The sequence below is a fragment of the Aquila chrysaetos genome, chromosome 16 (assembly GCF_900496995.4).
Source record: "Aquila chrysaetos chrysaetos chromosome 16, bAquChr1.4, whole genome shotgun sequence".
Classification (NCBI taxonomy): Eukaryota; Metazoa; Chordata; class Aves; order Accipitriformes; family Accipitridae; genus Aquila; species Aquila chrysaetos.
In genome coordinates, this window is record NC_044019.1 from 22224053 (window position 1) to 22240926 (window position 16874).

Here is a 16874-nt window from a genome sequence, read left to right on the forward strand (position 1 = left end):
TTTCAAAACATGGGTAAGGATTTTTCTTATGGCTCTAATAAAAATTTGATGAGAGTTACTGTTAGTAAATAAATTTCACACATATTAAGCCTGGAAATAAAACTCTGGTAGTTTGTTTATAGTTTGCATTGAGGTTTGTGATTTACATATGCATACATGTGTGTGAAAGAGATTCAGGGAGACCTGCTAGCTACTCAAACCATGCGTAATTTTATTTCACTTTGAGACAGCTACTAAAAAAAAAAAAAAACAACCCCACAAACAATTGTAACCCTGCAATCTGTAATAAACTGAATACAAAACTGAAATAACGTTAGCTGGCAGTAACGGTGGTTCAGCAGCTGAAGTGTCTGTGAGGCCGCGTTGGGTGAATCACTGTCTCCACCTACTGCTGGCTGCAAGAAATTAGACTGCTAAACCCTCGGTGGCAGGTGATGCTACAAACATAAGAGATTCTGTAATGATATAAATTTGGGTTTGCGTATACATAGTTACTATAACTGCAGTTATTAATTCAGTATAGTTTAAAATACGTCAGCTTTTCATTCGTAACACACGAGGTTTATAAATTGGCTATAAAAATTTACCAGGTGTCGAAATTTGCCAGCCTCATAGAGTTTTCTGCAAAGACTTTTTGGCATATGTTCATTAATATATTCATTATTATTAACTAACATGTTCATTAATAATAACAGGGAAAACTTGGCAGAAACTTCACAGAACCATGGAGTACACTCATTGCTGTTGAGCATCTGGTTCAAGAGCCTCTCTCTAGTGCCGTTAGGAACAGAAGAAACGTAAAGATAAGGACTAATTTCCAGCTGATGAAGTATGTAAATCAGTGAGTGGCTGATACATTATAGGCAGTGGTCTAAGTCAGGAGAAATGGGGAGGAGCGCACAAGTTAGTTCAAGGAATTAAAACTGACACAATTACATTACAACAGCTTCCTAACAGTGAAACAAACATATTCTCTTTTTTTACAACACCTTTTACTCCAATACCAGGTTAAAAATAATTGCAAATTCAGTGTTGCCTACATTACCTCCTCCACCTACCTAAAGAACCTTCAAACCTGAAAGGAAATTGTTGTGAAATAGCATTCGTTCCTGTGAATAAAGCACCTGCAAAGCATAACTTCAGCTTTCTTCTTAAGAGATACTATTTTGCAATAATTCCAGAACCAATAGAAATATGCAGACAAACAGTGACTTCAACCCACAACATGTTTTAGGCTTTTAAACACTTGCTATGAATTCTTACTACAAATTTCAGTCTTGGCTCCGTGTACTGAACCTAGCATAAGTAATTAGCTGGTCCCCTTTTAAGGAATTAGAGATGCATGTAGGTGTGACTGATGGACCCGTGTGAATTTCTGTGCTTTGATACATACACCAACAGACTCTATTATTTAGCATAAGGGAGGACTGGGAGCTGTTATAAAATGTTATAGTGCTTTAAAAGGCTCAAAACCAGAGTAAGCTTCATCGGGGTTTTGGTGGGTATATTGTAAATTTTTTTTTTTTAATTGTGAAAGTTATAAAAATGAGGAAAATTCATCATAACTATAATTTTTATCTAACCCACTTTTAGATCTTTGGATAATTTTAAACCCGTAGTTTTTTTTCTGATTATGAACTGTAACTAATTTATCTAATCTTGCTCAAATTAGATGTTGTCACATTTCACCAGGTTTGTAGGACATTTTATAAACTCATGTATTAACAATTTAAATCAAGATTAGGATTATAAATCTTTGCTATGAGTTAAAATAGGTAGGTTAAATAAGTCAAGATAAGAATAGTAATGAATTGCTTTTTCTCATTTCAATCAGACTGTGAGCATTGTTTGTATCTAGTTTTACTGGTTATTACATAAAATGTATGTATTAAGTGGAAAGGTTTTGTCCTTATGTAAACCAGGCATTGCGGACAAAAAATTTAGGACAACTCTGTTTTACTGAGTCTGAGTTATGACTCATCAGGAATGTGTAATATAAGCCTCTGAGTATTATTAGGTACTTTCCTACATCCTCCAACCAAAGACAAGTATGTAAAAACAATTAGCTATCACAATGAACATAAACTAAAAATTTATATGAAAGCTTCAAATAATTCAAATAACTTGCAAGGTTCATTTAAGTCTGAGTTTCACTGTACTGTCATGTGGACCTTTGGATTTCCCCAAGACTGTCAGGTAATGATAAATGGATTAGTCTACATTGTGTCTGGGCTGAGGATGCAGCTGTTTAATCCTATTGCAATTCTTGCTAGTCTCCTGGAATGAAACAATTAGGTCAGAGACCCTTATATTCCCCTTTCTGGGATTTGAAGAAAGCGCCACTTATTTTCCACAGTATGTGTGAGATCATAACCGCAGGTCTGTCTTCTAACCATGTTTGTGACCGCTGCTTCCTATTGCAAACGTGTACAGCATCAAAGTCTGGGCAGTCTCCAGCAACCCAATTTGGCTAAAGCTTAGTTCTCTGCCTTTCTGTGTATTGGAAACTAAGGTATTGTCGTGGTTTAACCCCAGCCGGCAACTAATCTCCACGCAGCCGCTCGCTTACTCCCCCCCGCAGTAGGATGGGGGAGAGAATCAGAAGGGTAAAAGTGAGGAAACTCGTGGGCTGAGGATAAAGACAATTTAATAGGGAAAGCAAAAGCCATGCACACAAGCAAAACAAAACAAGGAATTCATTCACCACTTCCCATGGGCAGGCCGGTGTTCAGCCATCTCCAGGAAAGCAGGGCTCCATCACGCATAACGGTGACTCGGGAAGAAGAACGCCATCAGCCCGAACGTCCCCCCTTCCTTCTTCTTCCCCCAGCTTTATGTGCTGAGCATGACATCATACGGTCTGGAATATCCCTTGGTCAGTCGGGGTCAGCTGTCCTGGCTGTGTCCCCTCCCAACTCCTTGTGCCCCCCCAGCCTGCTCGCTGGTGGGGTGGGCTGAGAGGCAGAAAAGGCCTCGGCTCTGTGCGAGCACTGCTCAGCAGTAACGAAAACATCCCTGTGTTATCAACACTGTTTTCAGCACAAATCCAAAACATAGCCCCATACCAACTACTACGAAGAAAATTAACTCTATCCCAGCCCAAACCAGCACAGGTATATAAATTAGCATCCCCTAATAGAAGTTAGACAAGGCCTTTCATTTCTGGCACCTGAATGTCATAATCGCTTATCTACCCATCCAACTGTACATCCGTACATACACCTCCTTCCTTTGCACTTTGTGACCAAAGTTCTCAATGTTCATAAACCAAAAGTAGTAGTCTGTAGCTATTGTAGTAAGAGTGTGTAAGAGAAAAAAGAATGAGTAAGTATACGTTAACGGTTTGTCATACCAAGGACCGACTTACTCATAACAGTAACGTAGGCAAGAATAGTTTCTAAGAAAACTTCAATGAACAAGTGTTTCAAACGGCTTTCTAAATCACACCTTCAAGAACGAACTCCTTTCTAGAGAGAAAGAGAAAATGGTTTAATACACCAGTTGTTGGTCTGGGTCCTCATCTTGCCCATCCACACCAAAACCAGTATGGTAGGCTCAGCAGGACACCGTATGGACTGATTTTTTCAAGAAGATGTTTGTATGTCTAGTTCTTATTGATTGCAATGGATTGATTTTTAAAAGTCAAGATATAAATCAATCAATTGAAGCAATAAATCCACATCATAAGGTCAGTATGCAGTATTCATAACCTCACATAGATCATTCTTGTCCACCACACTAAACTTGCAGTATGACAATGTGCGCTGTATACATTGCTATCAAGAATCACCAGGTATCTAAAATAATCTTGAATATATCCACTGTACACACAAAAAAATCTGATGGTCTGAATTTCAGTTTTCCTTCTGTAGACAATTTTTTTTTGGTTGCTTCAAAACTTTGTTTTTAAACAGAGTCAGTTTACAGTTATTTGGCTCTCATGTTAGCAACGTTCAAACTGCTAAGAAGAATTGAACTACAGTCACTTTCAAATGCATTTATTTCAAGTGAATTTTTTCTGAGGGTTAGATTTTATGTTCATTTCAATTGTTGACTTTCATTTCTTGCCAAAGTAGTGAATCTCTTCTGAATTTTGCAAAGATATTTGATTAAATTCAACAAACCCAATAAAAAATGAATAGGATAACTAAAGTCACGTTTTCTCAATTATTTCTTTCTGCTTCCAGAAGAGATTTCTTTTACTTCTCTAGAAGTAAAATTGTTCTAGTTCCAGTTACTCTGACCTAGACAAACGCGAAGATAAAAACAAACAGAAATCAAAGCAAAATGAAAACTTATATCTATTTTGCTGAGCCAAAACTAAAGAAATAACATATATCCACAAAAATTCACTCCTTTTTTGTACCTAAATTGCACAAAAGCTCTAGCTGCTTCTTAGCAGAGTGCAGCATCTTTCAGCAGTTGTGTTTGATCTGCACTGTTGCAATGTTCTTTTATGAGGCTTTGTGAACATCCCTTGACCCCTTCATCCCATGTAAATGTCATAGAAGTGTACAGGATCTTCTTGAGTTCTTCTTTGATATTCGCTAGCAGAAAGTATTTTAGTGATTTCCTTAAGATCCTTTACTTCAGATTGTCTTTTATTTTAAACATGACATGATGTTAAATTAATGTGATAATTTGACTATCACTCTCTTCCTCTACATGTTTCTAATACTTTCTTTAAAAAGTTTGAATATCTGGTGTCACAGATACATTATTTTCTGATTTGGAGATCTTATAATTTCTGAGGATTTAACTGAAAGTCTTATATAGCTAAATTATATTTCAGTGAAGAAAAGTGAGGCTCTTAAAGCCTGTAGAATTTCACAGAAACTTACAGAACATAAGGAAACCTCTCTATTAATAAAAAACATGTATCTCAAAGAAAAATATGCCTCAACTTTAGCTTTGATTCCAGGGATTTCAAGGTGATCCAGGATGAGTAACTGAGGTGCATCTAATGTTCAATGAACTTTTATATACCCAAGATCTATATAGTAAAGAACATGAAGTGAAAGTTTAATATGCTGAATCTGTCTGTAAGTGGTCAGTATAGTTGACTTTATAAGATAACTCTGGGAGAACATTCTATTAAGTCATTTAAGTTATAAATAAAATATAAATTTAAGCACATACGTGAAATTGAGTATACTTCCATGAAATTTCTAAATCGGTTCTATATTTGTGTATCTAAGAAAGGGGGGGCCTCTTTTAAATAGGTACTGTAATTTAAGTACATTATGATATCGTTAAGTTGTTATTAGTGGTACTTCAAGCTGATAATACATACCAGCCAATCATTTTCTTTACTATACTATTTAATATTTAATACTTACTTTAACATTTGCCATTTAACACATTAACGTGTGTTTTGATATGTCATGTATTTTCACATCTCAGTGGTCCGTAACGTCAAGAAGCTATTTAAAGTGAAGCTCAAAAATCAAAGCTCGAATGGTAGACCTAGATCAAAATGTGATGCATGTTCTTGCAAGTAAGTTCGAGTGCATGTGATCAGCTGCAGAATCAGGGTGGTGTTACAGTTCAGGATATGTTTTCAGACTATCTGTGGAAACTATACCTGAGCAGCTCCTTCAGCACATGATGGAGACTTCAGGCTTCATAATCCAGACTTTCAACTTGCCCACCTCTAGTTTCACAGTACATCTGATGAAAGAATGGAAGAACTTTTACTTTAACTACTTAATAATCATTTTTCATTATAATTTTCTAAGACTTAACTATATTTTTAGATGGCCGTGAGGGGAGAAGCATGAAGGGACAACGACATCTGGCCAGTGGATACATACCAAAGCAGAGGATCCCTTGTGGAACAAGGTAGCATACACGTTGCCCATCTTTCCAAATGGATAATTTAATGCGGTAATTGCAGCACAAAAAGAAATAGCATTTATGGTAGTTTGTTCAGTTTATGCTAAATGTAACAAAGCAGAGTAAGCTTAATTTTCTGTACAGACATATCATGTGAAGGTTGCCATTTGAAAAAGAAAAAATTATAATACTCTTTGGTTTTGATAAATCACAAGAAATATAATGAAGCTTTGGGATTTGCTCTGTTGACCTTTAATGCTGAAACACCAAGTTTTCAGAGAATGCTATTTCCATAACAACATGTTACTGAGTGTTCAGCTTTTTAGAGAAACCTTTTTTACATTGTTTATTTCATCAATGTTCACCTGTAAATCAGATACTCACCAATAAGAGGTACTTTATTAGCACAGGATGAACTTAGCCTATTCCTTTCATACCTGTAGTACTTATTTGCATTGAACACCTTTGTGTGTTTTTTTTAATATACCCAGTAATCTTAAATTACAGCAACAGTGGTTTTATTGCTTGAAGAATACAGTTCCATTCTTAGACACATTGACATACTTGTTGCTATTAGTAATCAGTAAGTACAACTTGAGTATTTTAGGGTGATGTAACTGGACTCTAAATGATGAAATTTTACAACTGTATTAAATCTAGACTTGATAGGTTAACTTTCCTCAATAAAATAATTAATCAGGAATTGAATCAAAAGTTGTCTGCTTGAGTAGGTGACTTATCTGTCAGGCTATGTAGTTTTAGTAGCCTTCACATGCCAATACATCTATTCAAATAGAGGTAAAAAAATTACGTGAGGGGAAGGAAAGGAGACAGTAATAATTTATGTACACTCAACACTCATTAAAGAAGGGGAAAAATGCCAGTCACATCAAAAACTGTTTAAAATAGCCAAATGCATTTCTAATAGTACTTTCCACCAGGGATGTTGTAGAATCACCTCTGATCATAAAATTAGAAGGTAAAGTATTCTGCAAGACAGTATAACTCGAATCCTGAAAAGACTTAGTTATGCTTGATTTCTGCAAGCAAGGGGACCTCTTTGTGGTAGTGATGTTTAAAAGGCATTTGCTGTGTTTGCAGAATGAAGGTCACACATAAGATGTAATAGATCCCATGGAATGTTTATTTTGAAACTTCAGATAATTTTGCATTTTCATTCCTTCCAAGGTTGAGAAGCTAGAAGTATTTTCCTTTGACTGTCAGCCTGTGTGTTCTTGTATATGGGATGTCGTTGCTCTGTATAAACATTTACAATATACTTGTGTGAGGTTAACTTTAAATATACACAGCATTCTCTGCAACACACTAATAAATCAAAGCAGAAATTGAGAAGGTTTGTTGAAGCAAATGTATCAAATTCAAGTAATGTTTTGCTCTTTCACTGAAAGCATTTTTACTAGCCACTTGAAGTAGTCCTCACTCTTAATAGCCCATTCACTACAGAAGTCCTCAGTCAAACAGTCTTATTGCTTTATGCATGTGAAACCGCAAGTTTGATGTAATGGAGAGAGAGACAAAAGCAAAGCCATCAGCTACTATTGGATGAGATACCACAAATCTGTTAAAAAGACAGTAAGGAGACAGTAATTCATTTTAATAGTGGTATAAAATTATTTTCTTTGAACACAGTTAACTTCAACTTAAGTACATCTTCAACTAGAAAAAAAATCAGTTATCCGTATTTTAATCAGAAACTTACTCTAAAAGCCACAGTGCAAAAGTCATCACTTTTTGATGTAATGAATTCATTTCTTAGTTCAAACAGACATTGAAAATTACCCTTTGAGCATATCTTACCTTGCCAATGGTTTGCATGCGCCTAGTCTCTTCCTTCACGTCCCTTCTGTTCTTTTCAGAAGTAACTTGACTTCTGAGCTAGAGTTGATGCCTTTCCTTGACATAGAATGTGGAAGCCATATAGGACTTGGGAGGGTTTTATTTTTTTTAATACTTCTTGCTCCATTACTGTTTATACAGTTCATGAGTGTGAGGCAGTGAATATGGAAAATAAAAATTTCCAGTCCAAGCTTGTCAGAAAAGTGTTGCCTGTTGGCATAGCTTAGGTTCCTTTGGGCAGTGACTTTTCTGTGTGCCTTCCACGCTAACCTAACCAACTGAGGTTAAGTCTGCGGTGGTATTGAGAGAGCTTTATATCCACAAGATTTTAACCTATGGCACCCACTGTGGAAATGCTTTTAGAAGGCGGCCGTTGGTTGGACAGGGACTGAGATGCCGTCTGCACTTCAGATGGAGCAATGCTGGACAATGGGGGTGGAACTGCTGCCTTGAAAATGAATGTTTTTCTCATTTATAGCTTTTGGTCAAATAGTTTCTCATGTCTAGCTGTCTTAGTCAAAACTAAGATGACATGTTTGTCACTGTGTTGGTGGCCCTGGAAAGATTTAAAAGGATAAAATAGAGGCTTGTGTGATGTTTTTATTAAGATCATCCTTGGATCTTAATAAAGAGGGGTTTGCAATACTTGCAAAAACATGTGAATTATTGAAATAACTGTCCTTGTTCTCAATTACCTTATTCTGTAGTGACTAACGCACTGACAAATGATTTAATGATGGCCACAAGGACTGTCCTGTCGAAGGTTTTTGCAGCCAGCCATTTAAAATGCACATCGACTCTAAAATAGTTATTTAAATATCTCTTAGCAAAGCATTGAAAACTTACTTGATCCACTATCTTTATGATATTTTTAATCAAGGGGATAAAACGGCCCACATTTTACATTGTAATTTTATGTGAAAAAGGTTAATGTATATGCCATGAAAAACTTGGAGGTAAAGAATAAGTTAAATACATTGTTTCTCATATTGTTAGCAGAGATGTTACCTTTTGACCTTCCTTTTGAGATTTTTTAGAACATTTGATGCTTCTGATAATAGTTTAATATTACTTTCTTCACATTGATTAAATACACTTCATACATCACTGAACAATGAGTAACATTCAAATAAGGCTGTCCGCTGAACTGCCTGCAAAAATGATAAAGTAAAAAATTAATCTCCAAAGTAAAGTCAAGCCTGAAATTGAAATCTTTGATGCATACATTTCATAATTAGTTCATTCTGCTATATCTAAAATGCAAATACAGTGCTCTTAAAATAATTCAGATCTTCTTGCACGGAGCATTAATGAATTGTTCTAGCTTCTGCACCTCTGACTTCGACAGATTCTGGAGTCATTTGACTTTGTTGTCGTTTTCTTTGTTAAGTTGCTGAATTTTCTTTTTTATAAGGTTACTTAAAGTAGTCCTCCTTATCTCTTGTGTTGATCTAAAATTTGTTCCAGTCAGTGGATCCACCTACATGTCCAGGGAAAAGAATTGCATAGAGTATATGCAGAATCAAGGCATAAGGATATAGTCAAAAAAAGTCCCCCCATTGCTCTGTCATCAGCCACCTGCGACCATTTTTTAGTGGTCCAACTGTCTGTAGATCTATTGTCTGAACCAGAACAGTGAAATTATCCTGCCAGGGTGGGGATTGTTGGGGGTTTTTTTTGCATGTGTGCATGGGTTTTGTTTTGTATTTACATATTTTAGCTTGGGTCATTTTCCTCAAACAGTTAACTTGGCAATCACAGTAGCGTTAAGGAGGTAGAAGCAAGTGTTTGAGAATGGACAGAAATGTTGCCACACCATGTCTTACCAGAAATCTTCTGGCAGGTACGATGCTCTGTTTGCATTCCCGCAGTAATGATCTTGAGTGATAACATAAGAAATAGGACGTATTTGTTGTCTTTTGGCTTTTCTAGGTTTAATTTATGTGGAGGTTTTCAAGATCAAGTTTTGAACATATGTCCCTGAATCTCACTTAGATGTCTACATCATCCTCTGGATCTGGATGAGTTCCCATTTTATCTGGTAGTGCTGACTAGTTATCGGGCCAAAACCTTGCAAGATGTTGGGAACTGAAGGGTTAAGTCATAGGTAATAGCTGTGTTAAAATAATAAGCAGAGAGTAATATTCTTTCTGTGTCACTTCTAAGACAATAAACTGTTACATTCAAGGGTGACAAAACTGCAAATAAATGATGCAATTTTACTGATGAGCTGAGGGAAAATAAATACTTACATTTTACCCCAAAGGACATGGCCTTCTTCACCATGCAAAAAAAAGTCTTCTGAAGAAAATGTTAAAATTCAGCTTATGAATAAGGAAAATCTTCATTTCATAACATGTGATCTAAGCAAGAAAAATAATTACCAAAAGGAATTTAATGCTTATGAAAGATCAACGCTCTCATATATTCTGAGAAAACCCATACATAAGCTGATTAAAGCAGAAAGCCGGAAGACTGACTTCCACTCAGCTACGGTACAAATATGCTATCTTACTTTACATGTCTGTTTCTTATTTACCCTGGCTGTAAAATGAGCATTTATTTCACAGATGTTTTCCCGCAACTTCACAAAACAGTGTTCAAGATCATGGTGGAAAGCTGTGCACAGCAGGCGGTATAAGTGTTCTTCTTTTAAATATATGTGTAACTCTCATAACATCTGCAAGAGAAAAGGTAAGGATATCAACAGAGTACAGGCACAGCAGAAAATTAGAATGAAAATACTTAACAGAGATGGATAAAATAGATTCAGATCTCACTTATGATGTACACCCAGAGTAATCCTGTAATTTTGCTGGTATCTGTGCCTCACAATTAGTCTTCAGGTCTGGGGTTTATGGTACAGACAGAGGAAAAAAGGTGCAATTGTAACTACATCTTAAAAGTTCAGCATTCTGGAGAATATAAAGCTGGGATAAATGTTCAACATTATCACACTTCCTTCAAAAACTAAGTTTCTTACTGATTTTTGTACAAGTTCATTTTTGTCAATACTCTAGCAATGTTTTGTAGCTAACCCTTTACAGTGGTAACAAAATAGTATCTAGCGACAACTGCATATATCTTTGTATTCACAGCTAGTTGTGGAAGTACAAGGCAAGTACAGCTGGAGCCAGGCCTTCCATGGACGGAGGTTCTACTTTGGAAGTAGAAAAAATTAAATAAGGAGCTGGAGGAGGAAACAGAAGAATCATTATTTGTAAGTAATCTGGAACTGTCATATTAGCAGCTGTGATCCATAAATTTTAGCATAACAGAGAAAGATATGTGAAATACTTTAAAGGCAGATACATATAGATTACATACTATTGTGGCGTTTCTACGGTGACTATCCGCAAAAACTACCTTTAATCTAATGAGGCTAATCTTCCTAGACTGCCTTTATGGGTAATGCAGTAATTCAGTGCCCAATGGACAAGTCATAATAGGAAGCCCATTTTTGGTGGTTGTAGATTAGCATCCATAAATTTAGCCTTTGTGAATCCAAGCCTTGTGCACACTCTGATGAGGCTGTGCTGCCCATACTTGTAAACAAGGCGTTTTGCTTGTGCCTTTTGGAAATAACACATTATGAACAAAAAATAACAAGACCAAGCTGGCATCAGTGTTGAACTGTTTGTAGTTTCACATGCTGAGTGATACTGTTTGTCAAATTTTCAAGAAGATATGGATCAAAACTAGAGGGAATTAAATAAAGTATGATTTGGAATCAGGAACTAGCAGAAGACTGAGAAAGAACAGGAAGAATGAGGATGGGGAGGTTAAAGTGGGAGACGTTTAATCAGCAAGTCAGAACTGGAATGAGAGTAAAGAGTGCTTTTGAGAGAATGGGTTAAATTTGCATTAATCACAGATTTTTGCTTTCCTCTTGGGAAATCTAGTTTGCTCCATCTCCTGTCCCATCAGATGTGCGTCTGTCAGAATTCAAAAGCAAAGTTTCGAAAGCAGATGGTTGAGTTTGAAAGACCCACAGTCCTCCTAAATGCAACCAAATTTCGCTAGCCTTCTGTACCTTCATATACTACTTGTGTGTGACTTCTGTTGGTAAAACAAGAATACAGTACAACCTGACCTGAGAGATTAGAAGTGTGCAAGCTAATTGGAAGAAATTGTGAATAAAGCAGAAGACTGTAGATGCCATACATCTTATTTGGAGTTGAAGGGGGTTTGTTTTGTATGGAATTTTTTGGTTTGTTTATTTTCTTGGCCTTTAAAAGATTAAATGGTGACCCTAAGTATCTGAGTGGAAAAAAGAAACAGGAAAATTTTAATATATAGGAATATAAAAGCCTTTGTTAGATATTACATATTAGAAATTTAGAAAGAGCACATGTTAGAATAAGATTTTCATTCTTTCTAGGTTCCTCTGTATTGCAGATTCTAAACTGTTTCCACAACAGTCACCTCAGGCCATTTGTTTCATTATAGCATCAAGGTAAGAGCCAAGGATTTTTAAGTAACAGTGAGAGCACTAAATGCACTGTTTTTTCTCAGCAGCCCGGTGGTTTGCAACCCCAACAGTTAATCTCTAACAATTAGAGAAATCACCCTTCGCTCAGTGGCATAATTCCCATAAATCCTTAACCAACTCCATTATTGAAAAATAAAAGTATTATGCTTGTTTCAACTTTTTACCATGTAAGTTCATTGAAATTCATTAAGCTACTCTAGTGTGAAACAGGAGTAGCCCAGCTTTTTCGAAAAACAATTGAATTCTTGTAACAGCAGAAGTACGCAGAGGGCAATGAGAATCGGTTGAACAAACAGCAGCTGTAGGAAGTAGCTGCACTTACTGCATGGAGCAACAGATGGCGGTATTTTCTTATCTGTTAGGAGAGTTAAATACGGGCTCTCATTCCACGACTATTCTAAATCATATATTGACAGTTACTGAAATCCACCACAAAAATAGTTTTTCAGAAACTCGGTGCATGTGTCACTTATGGATAAATGTTAATTTTAGAAGCAGATTACACTGTAAGAAACTCCTTTTTTACATATCCAGAATTTAAATATAAAAACATCCTAGAGCCCTTCCCTGCTAAGGTCACTCTCTGAGATTAATTACTGCGTGGCCTTGGAGCCCAGAAGATGATATGATGGGAAGGAGTAGCAGGAAAAAGGCACTCCTCAACCAACATTGTTAATACAAGGGATTTTACCTGCTTAGAAAAGATGCAGCACGCAGGTCCGCAAAAGGTGAAGAGGCTAATTTTGCTCCTTGCTGAAAAAGACTCCATAAATTTCCTGTGCAGCAACTGCACATGTACTTGGCCTTTGCATGTGAACGCGAGGAGGTAGCTCTTAGCAAAATGAAAGACCTCGCACTGACTGCCAAGCCCTTGGAGTGCCCGTAGAAACACATGGCGAGCTACGAGACCGTGACTTCGGTGTATATGCACTGGTTGGTGCCCATGTGAATTGCCATAATTTCTGCTGGCTTGTCCATAAAGCAGACCAACTGGGAGATCAATCTTTTAGCCAGTTTTTATCTAGTATTTAAAATAAATAAAAAGTGAGCGTCTCCTGTCTCTAACAGAGAGAGGATAGTAAATCATACGCGGGACTATTACTGCTCCACAGCCAACTTCCTACCACATCAGAAACTACACTGGGTTCTAGTTCCTAGAAAGGAGTATTCATGCATTAACATACTACTACTGGAGGGGAAAAAAAAAAAAATACACACACACACACACACACACACATATAAAAATTAATCCTTAGATGAAATCCTGAGTGTACTATAGAGAATGAAAAACCTGCCATTCACTGTAGAATACGTATTTCACCACTTTGCATAAGATACAGTTATATCTTTTCTTTTTTCTTTTTCTTTTTTTTTTTTTTAAACAATTCACATACAAAGTCAAACCATAAAGCAGATTCTTCCTTTTTAAAATACAAACACTCCTGGCAAGAAAGTATTGGTGAATTTGATGATAGGGTGGATCCCCAAAAGACAAGAATGAAGAATCATTTGAAGATGATGAACTGCCAAAAATCACAACACAATGACAGCTTTATACTTTCTTTGGAATATTTTCCCATCCAGTTCCTCTTCCTCTGCTTTTTCTGTTTTTCTTTTAAAACCCAACCTTCCTATTCTTCTTTGTCCACAAGTATGCATTATACTTACTTTTCTAATTTAGTTCTCATAAGGAAGTTAGAAACCTGGGGCATAAAAAGTAGAGACTCTGAAGACTAATGTTTGTATATAACACTCAGTCTTTTAAGTTCACAGAGCATTTTATCAGCCTGAAATTCAGCTGTTTATTCAGACCTCAACCAAGGCTCTCTACAGGATTTAAGGAAGTGCAACCCAGCAATTTGAGTTCAGAGACCAGCACATTAGAAGCCATGCCTTCTCAGGCCCTGGTTTTGGGAGTGCGGGATTCTGACCTGGATGTTAGGACTGAGGTTACATTAGTGGAAAAGTCACCAGACGGCAGCAGTCACTCCGGCTGTGGAAAGAGAATGACAATTGAAAGCGTTATGTTGGCTCATGTTTTAAAGGCTCGGTGTTATGAATGCAAACTCTCTATATTATTTCTTAGAAAATAAATGCAACTTTATAGATGGTTGTCCAACTGTCCTTTATTGTGTTTGAGAAAGAATTGGGTTTAGTGCTTGAATAGGGCCTCAATATTATTCTGTCATTTCCTTACTTTATTAGCCACTATTTCCTGCAAAGAATCTCGCAAATGAATTTGAAGAAAGCTAATGTGCTGGTCTAATGATGGATTGCTTTCAGGACTGATCAAGGTACTTTCTTCCCATCCAGTGAATGAATCATGGTCATTCAACAGTGGACTGTTGGACAGATATGTGAAGTGCTCTTTGCTTTAAAGCTTTCCCAACATGAGGAATAATCTTAGGACCACAATGTCATCAAATAAAAATACTATACTGTTATAGAGGCTCAGATTAGTACTAATATAATAAATCCAGGCACTGTGTCCTTCAAAAACAGAGAGAAAAAAAAAATGTATGCACCATTTGCCTTTAATCACAGAGACATACTGAACATGCTCAAAATGCCAATAGTTTTATAGATTGCTGTGCAGTTTACTACTCTTTTCTCTACTTTTTTCCCTTAAGAGATGAAATCTACAGCAGCAGCATGACAGGAGATACATTAAATCAGTCAGTGGACCCATGAAGAGAGAAAGTCCATCTTTCGGCAGTAATAACAGAAATTCAAAGTAGGTTTCTTGAACAGAGAAAGGTGTCTGACTCCAATAGCAGCATTCCCTTTGCATCTCCTGTAAATCAAAACAAGTCCACAATACTGAAGGATGTCCAGGACTATATTTTCAAGTTCTTCTATACATTTCTGATACACTAACTTTTCATTGTAGCTCAACCTGTGCAACCACTTTGCATGAAAACTAAAATCCAAAGAAAACTCAGCAGAGTGCACCTGTTTAAATACTTATTTATTAATTTTAATAAGAAAATGGTTTTGCTTTCCTGAACCCCTTTTGATTCTTACCGTCTCAAAAATAGAACCACGTGGTCTTTCACTTTTCTTTTGTAGGATCCAACATCCTTTTTTCTTCATATCAAATCTTTTGTTTTTCAGAGATAATGCCTGTGGATGTTATTACCAAAATACTTGGTTTTGAGCTGGCTGCAACAGTATGTGTTGTATGAACTGTATTGCTGCAGAATTGCTGCTGCAATTACACTGTAGATGCAGTTTGTATTTAGCAAGGCAAGCTTCCATTGTATTATAGAATCATAGAATTGTTTAGGTTGGAAGAGACCTCTAAGATCCAACCATTATACTCACAACCATTCTGGTGGCTTCTTTTAGAGAAACTGAGTACGGTCGGGTTGCTCTTACAGTTAATGTTAGTAAAACTGAATGTTAATAGGGATATTGGAATGTACAAATAACATTAGTAAAAATGTAAAACCGCTTTCTTGTTCACATCATGCAGAAGCAGCTGTAATCTGTATGTTATCAGGATGTAAAGAATAAGAACTAACTTCATTAAAACAGTTTTTCTCAGGTTAATATGGGAAACAATGCCACCTTCTCAAGCTATTGATGATACTCCAAAGTATTCATTGCTCAGAGTCCGGGTGGGCATCAGTCTGCTGGTAGGAGGTGGTGAGTGATTGCTTTTGTGCCACTTGATTTTGTGTTTGCTGAGGTTTTTTCTCCACTTAGTATAGTGTCTTTATCTTGACCCACAAGGTTTTCCTCACTTTTCCCCTTGCAATTCTCTCTTCCATCCCGCTGGGTGGGTGTGAGTGAGCAGCTGGGTGGGGGCTTAACTGCTGGCTGGGGTCAACCTACCACCACCTGTTTCAGACGTGGTACAGTAGAAGAATATAAACCACTCCAACTTAAATTCCCTTTAGACTCACTTAGATTTACCTCTGAATTTGACCTAGTGATTTTTATTTTATTTTATTTTTTTTAGTCCTAAAGCAGTAGGTTGCATTTTGCGAAGTCCTAAATTCTGTGCGGTTACCTATTCATATTTCACAGAACAGGCTGCCAGGCAAGACGAAGGCAGTGTTCAAATGGCTTTTTTATCCCTTGAGGGTCTGATGTTATTTTGAAATGTGAACTATATTATTTTATATACTAGTATTTTATTTAATTTCTGTTATTGTACAGCACTTAAAGAATGCTTTCCATGGTAGAAGCAGACTCTTCTACTGCAGTATAAAATATTGTGCCTTTAAAAATAACAACTGAGAATGCCAAGGAAAAATAGCAAGGGGTTATGGGTTTTTTAGTATAGTAATATGATATGGTGCAGGGCATGGATCACATGTATCTGACACAGTGATATAGAGAACAGAGTCCGTGACAAATATTTCCTTCTCTTCTAGTCTGTAAAGATAGCCGCTACTTGGTAATTGTGAATATCCCAGACAGTGAAAACCTGTGGCCTTCTGGGGAGACTCAAACAAGAAACTTTTTAGGCCAGACTGTCTTTTCAAATTTGTTCATTCCATCAAAAAAATTTAACTCCTTCTAATTCCTTAACTTTATAACATATTGACATTTTTACATTTTCCTTTCATAAACAGAATTTTTTACTGTAGGAGAGAGAAGGAATGCTCATTAATTTGGGGATGAACTGGGAAAGCAGTACGCTTAGAGATACACCAGAACTGCATTTTAGAAACTCCCTTGT

General features: G+C 36.6%; 1 long non-coding RNA gene across 1 annotated transcript in view; it reads left to right on the plus strand.

The window, feature by feature from the left end:
* The window catches only part of LOC115352142, a 212902-nt gene that overhangs the window by 191693 nt on the left and 4335 nt on the right, over positions 1-16874 (plus strand). Inside the window, exons 15-19 of the long non-coding RNA XR_003927000.1 lie at positions 5757-5841; positions 9436-9535; positions 10791-10912; positions 12074-14918; positions 15722-15832. This is a non-coding gene — a long non-coding RNA (uncharacterized LOC115352142). The remainder of the gene's footprint in view (positions 1-5756; positions 5842-9435; positions 9536-10790; positions 10913-12073; positions 14919-15721; positions 15833-16874) is intronic.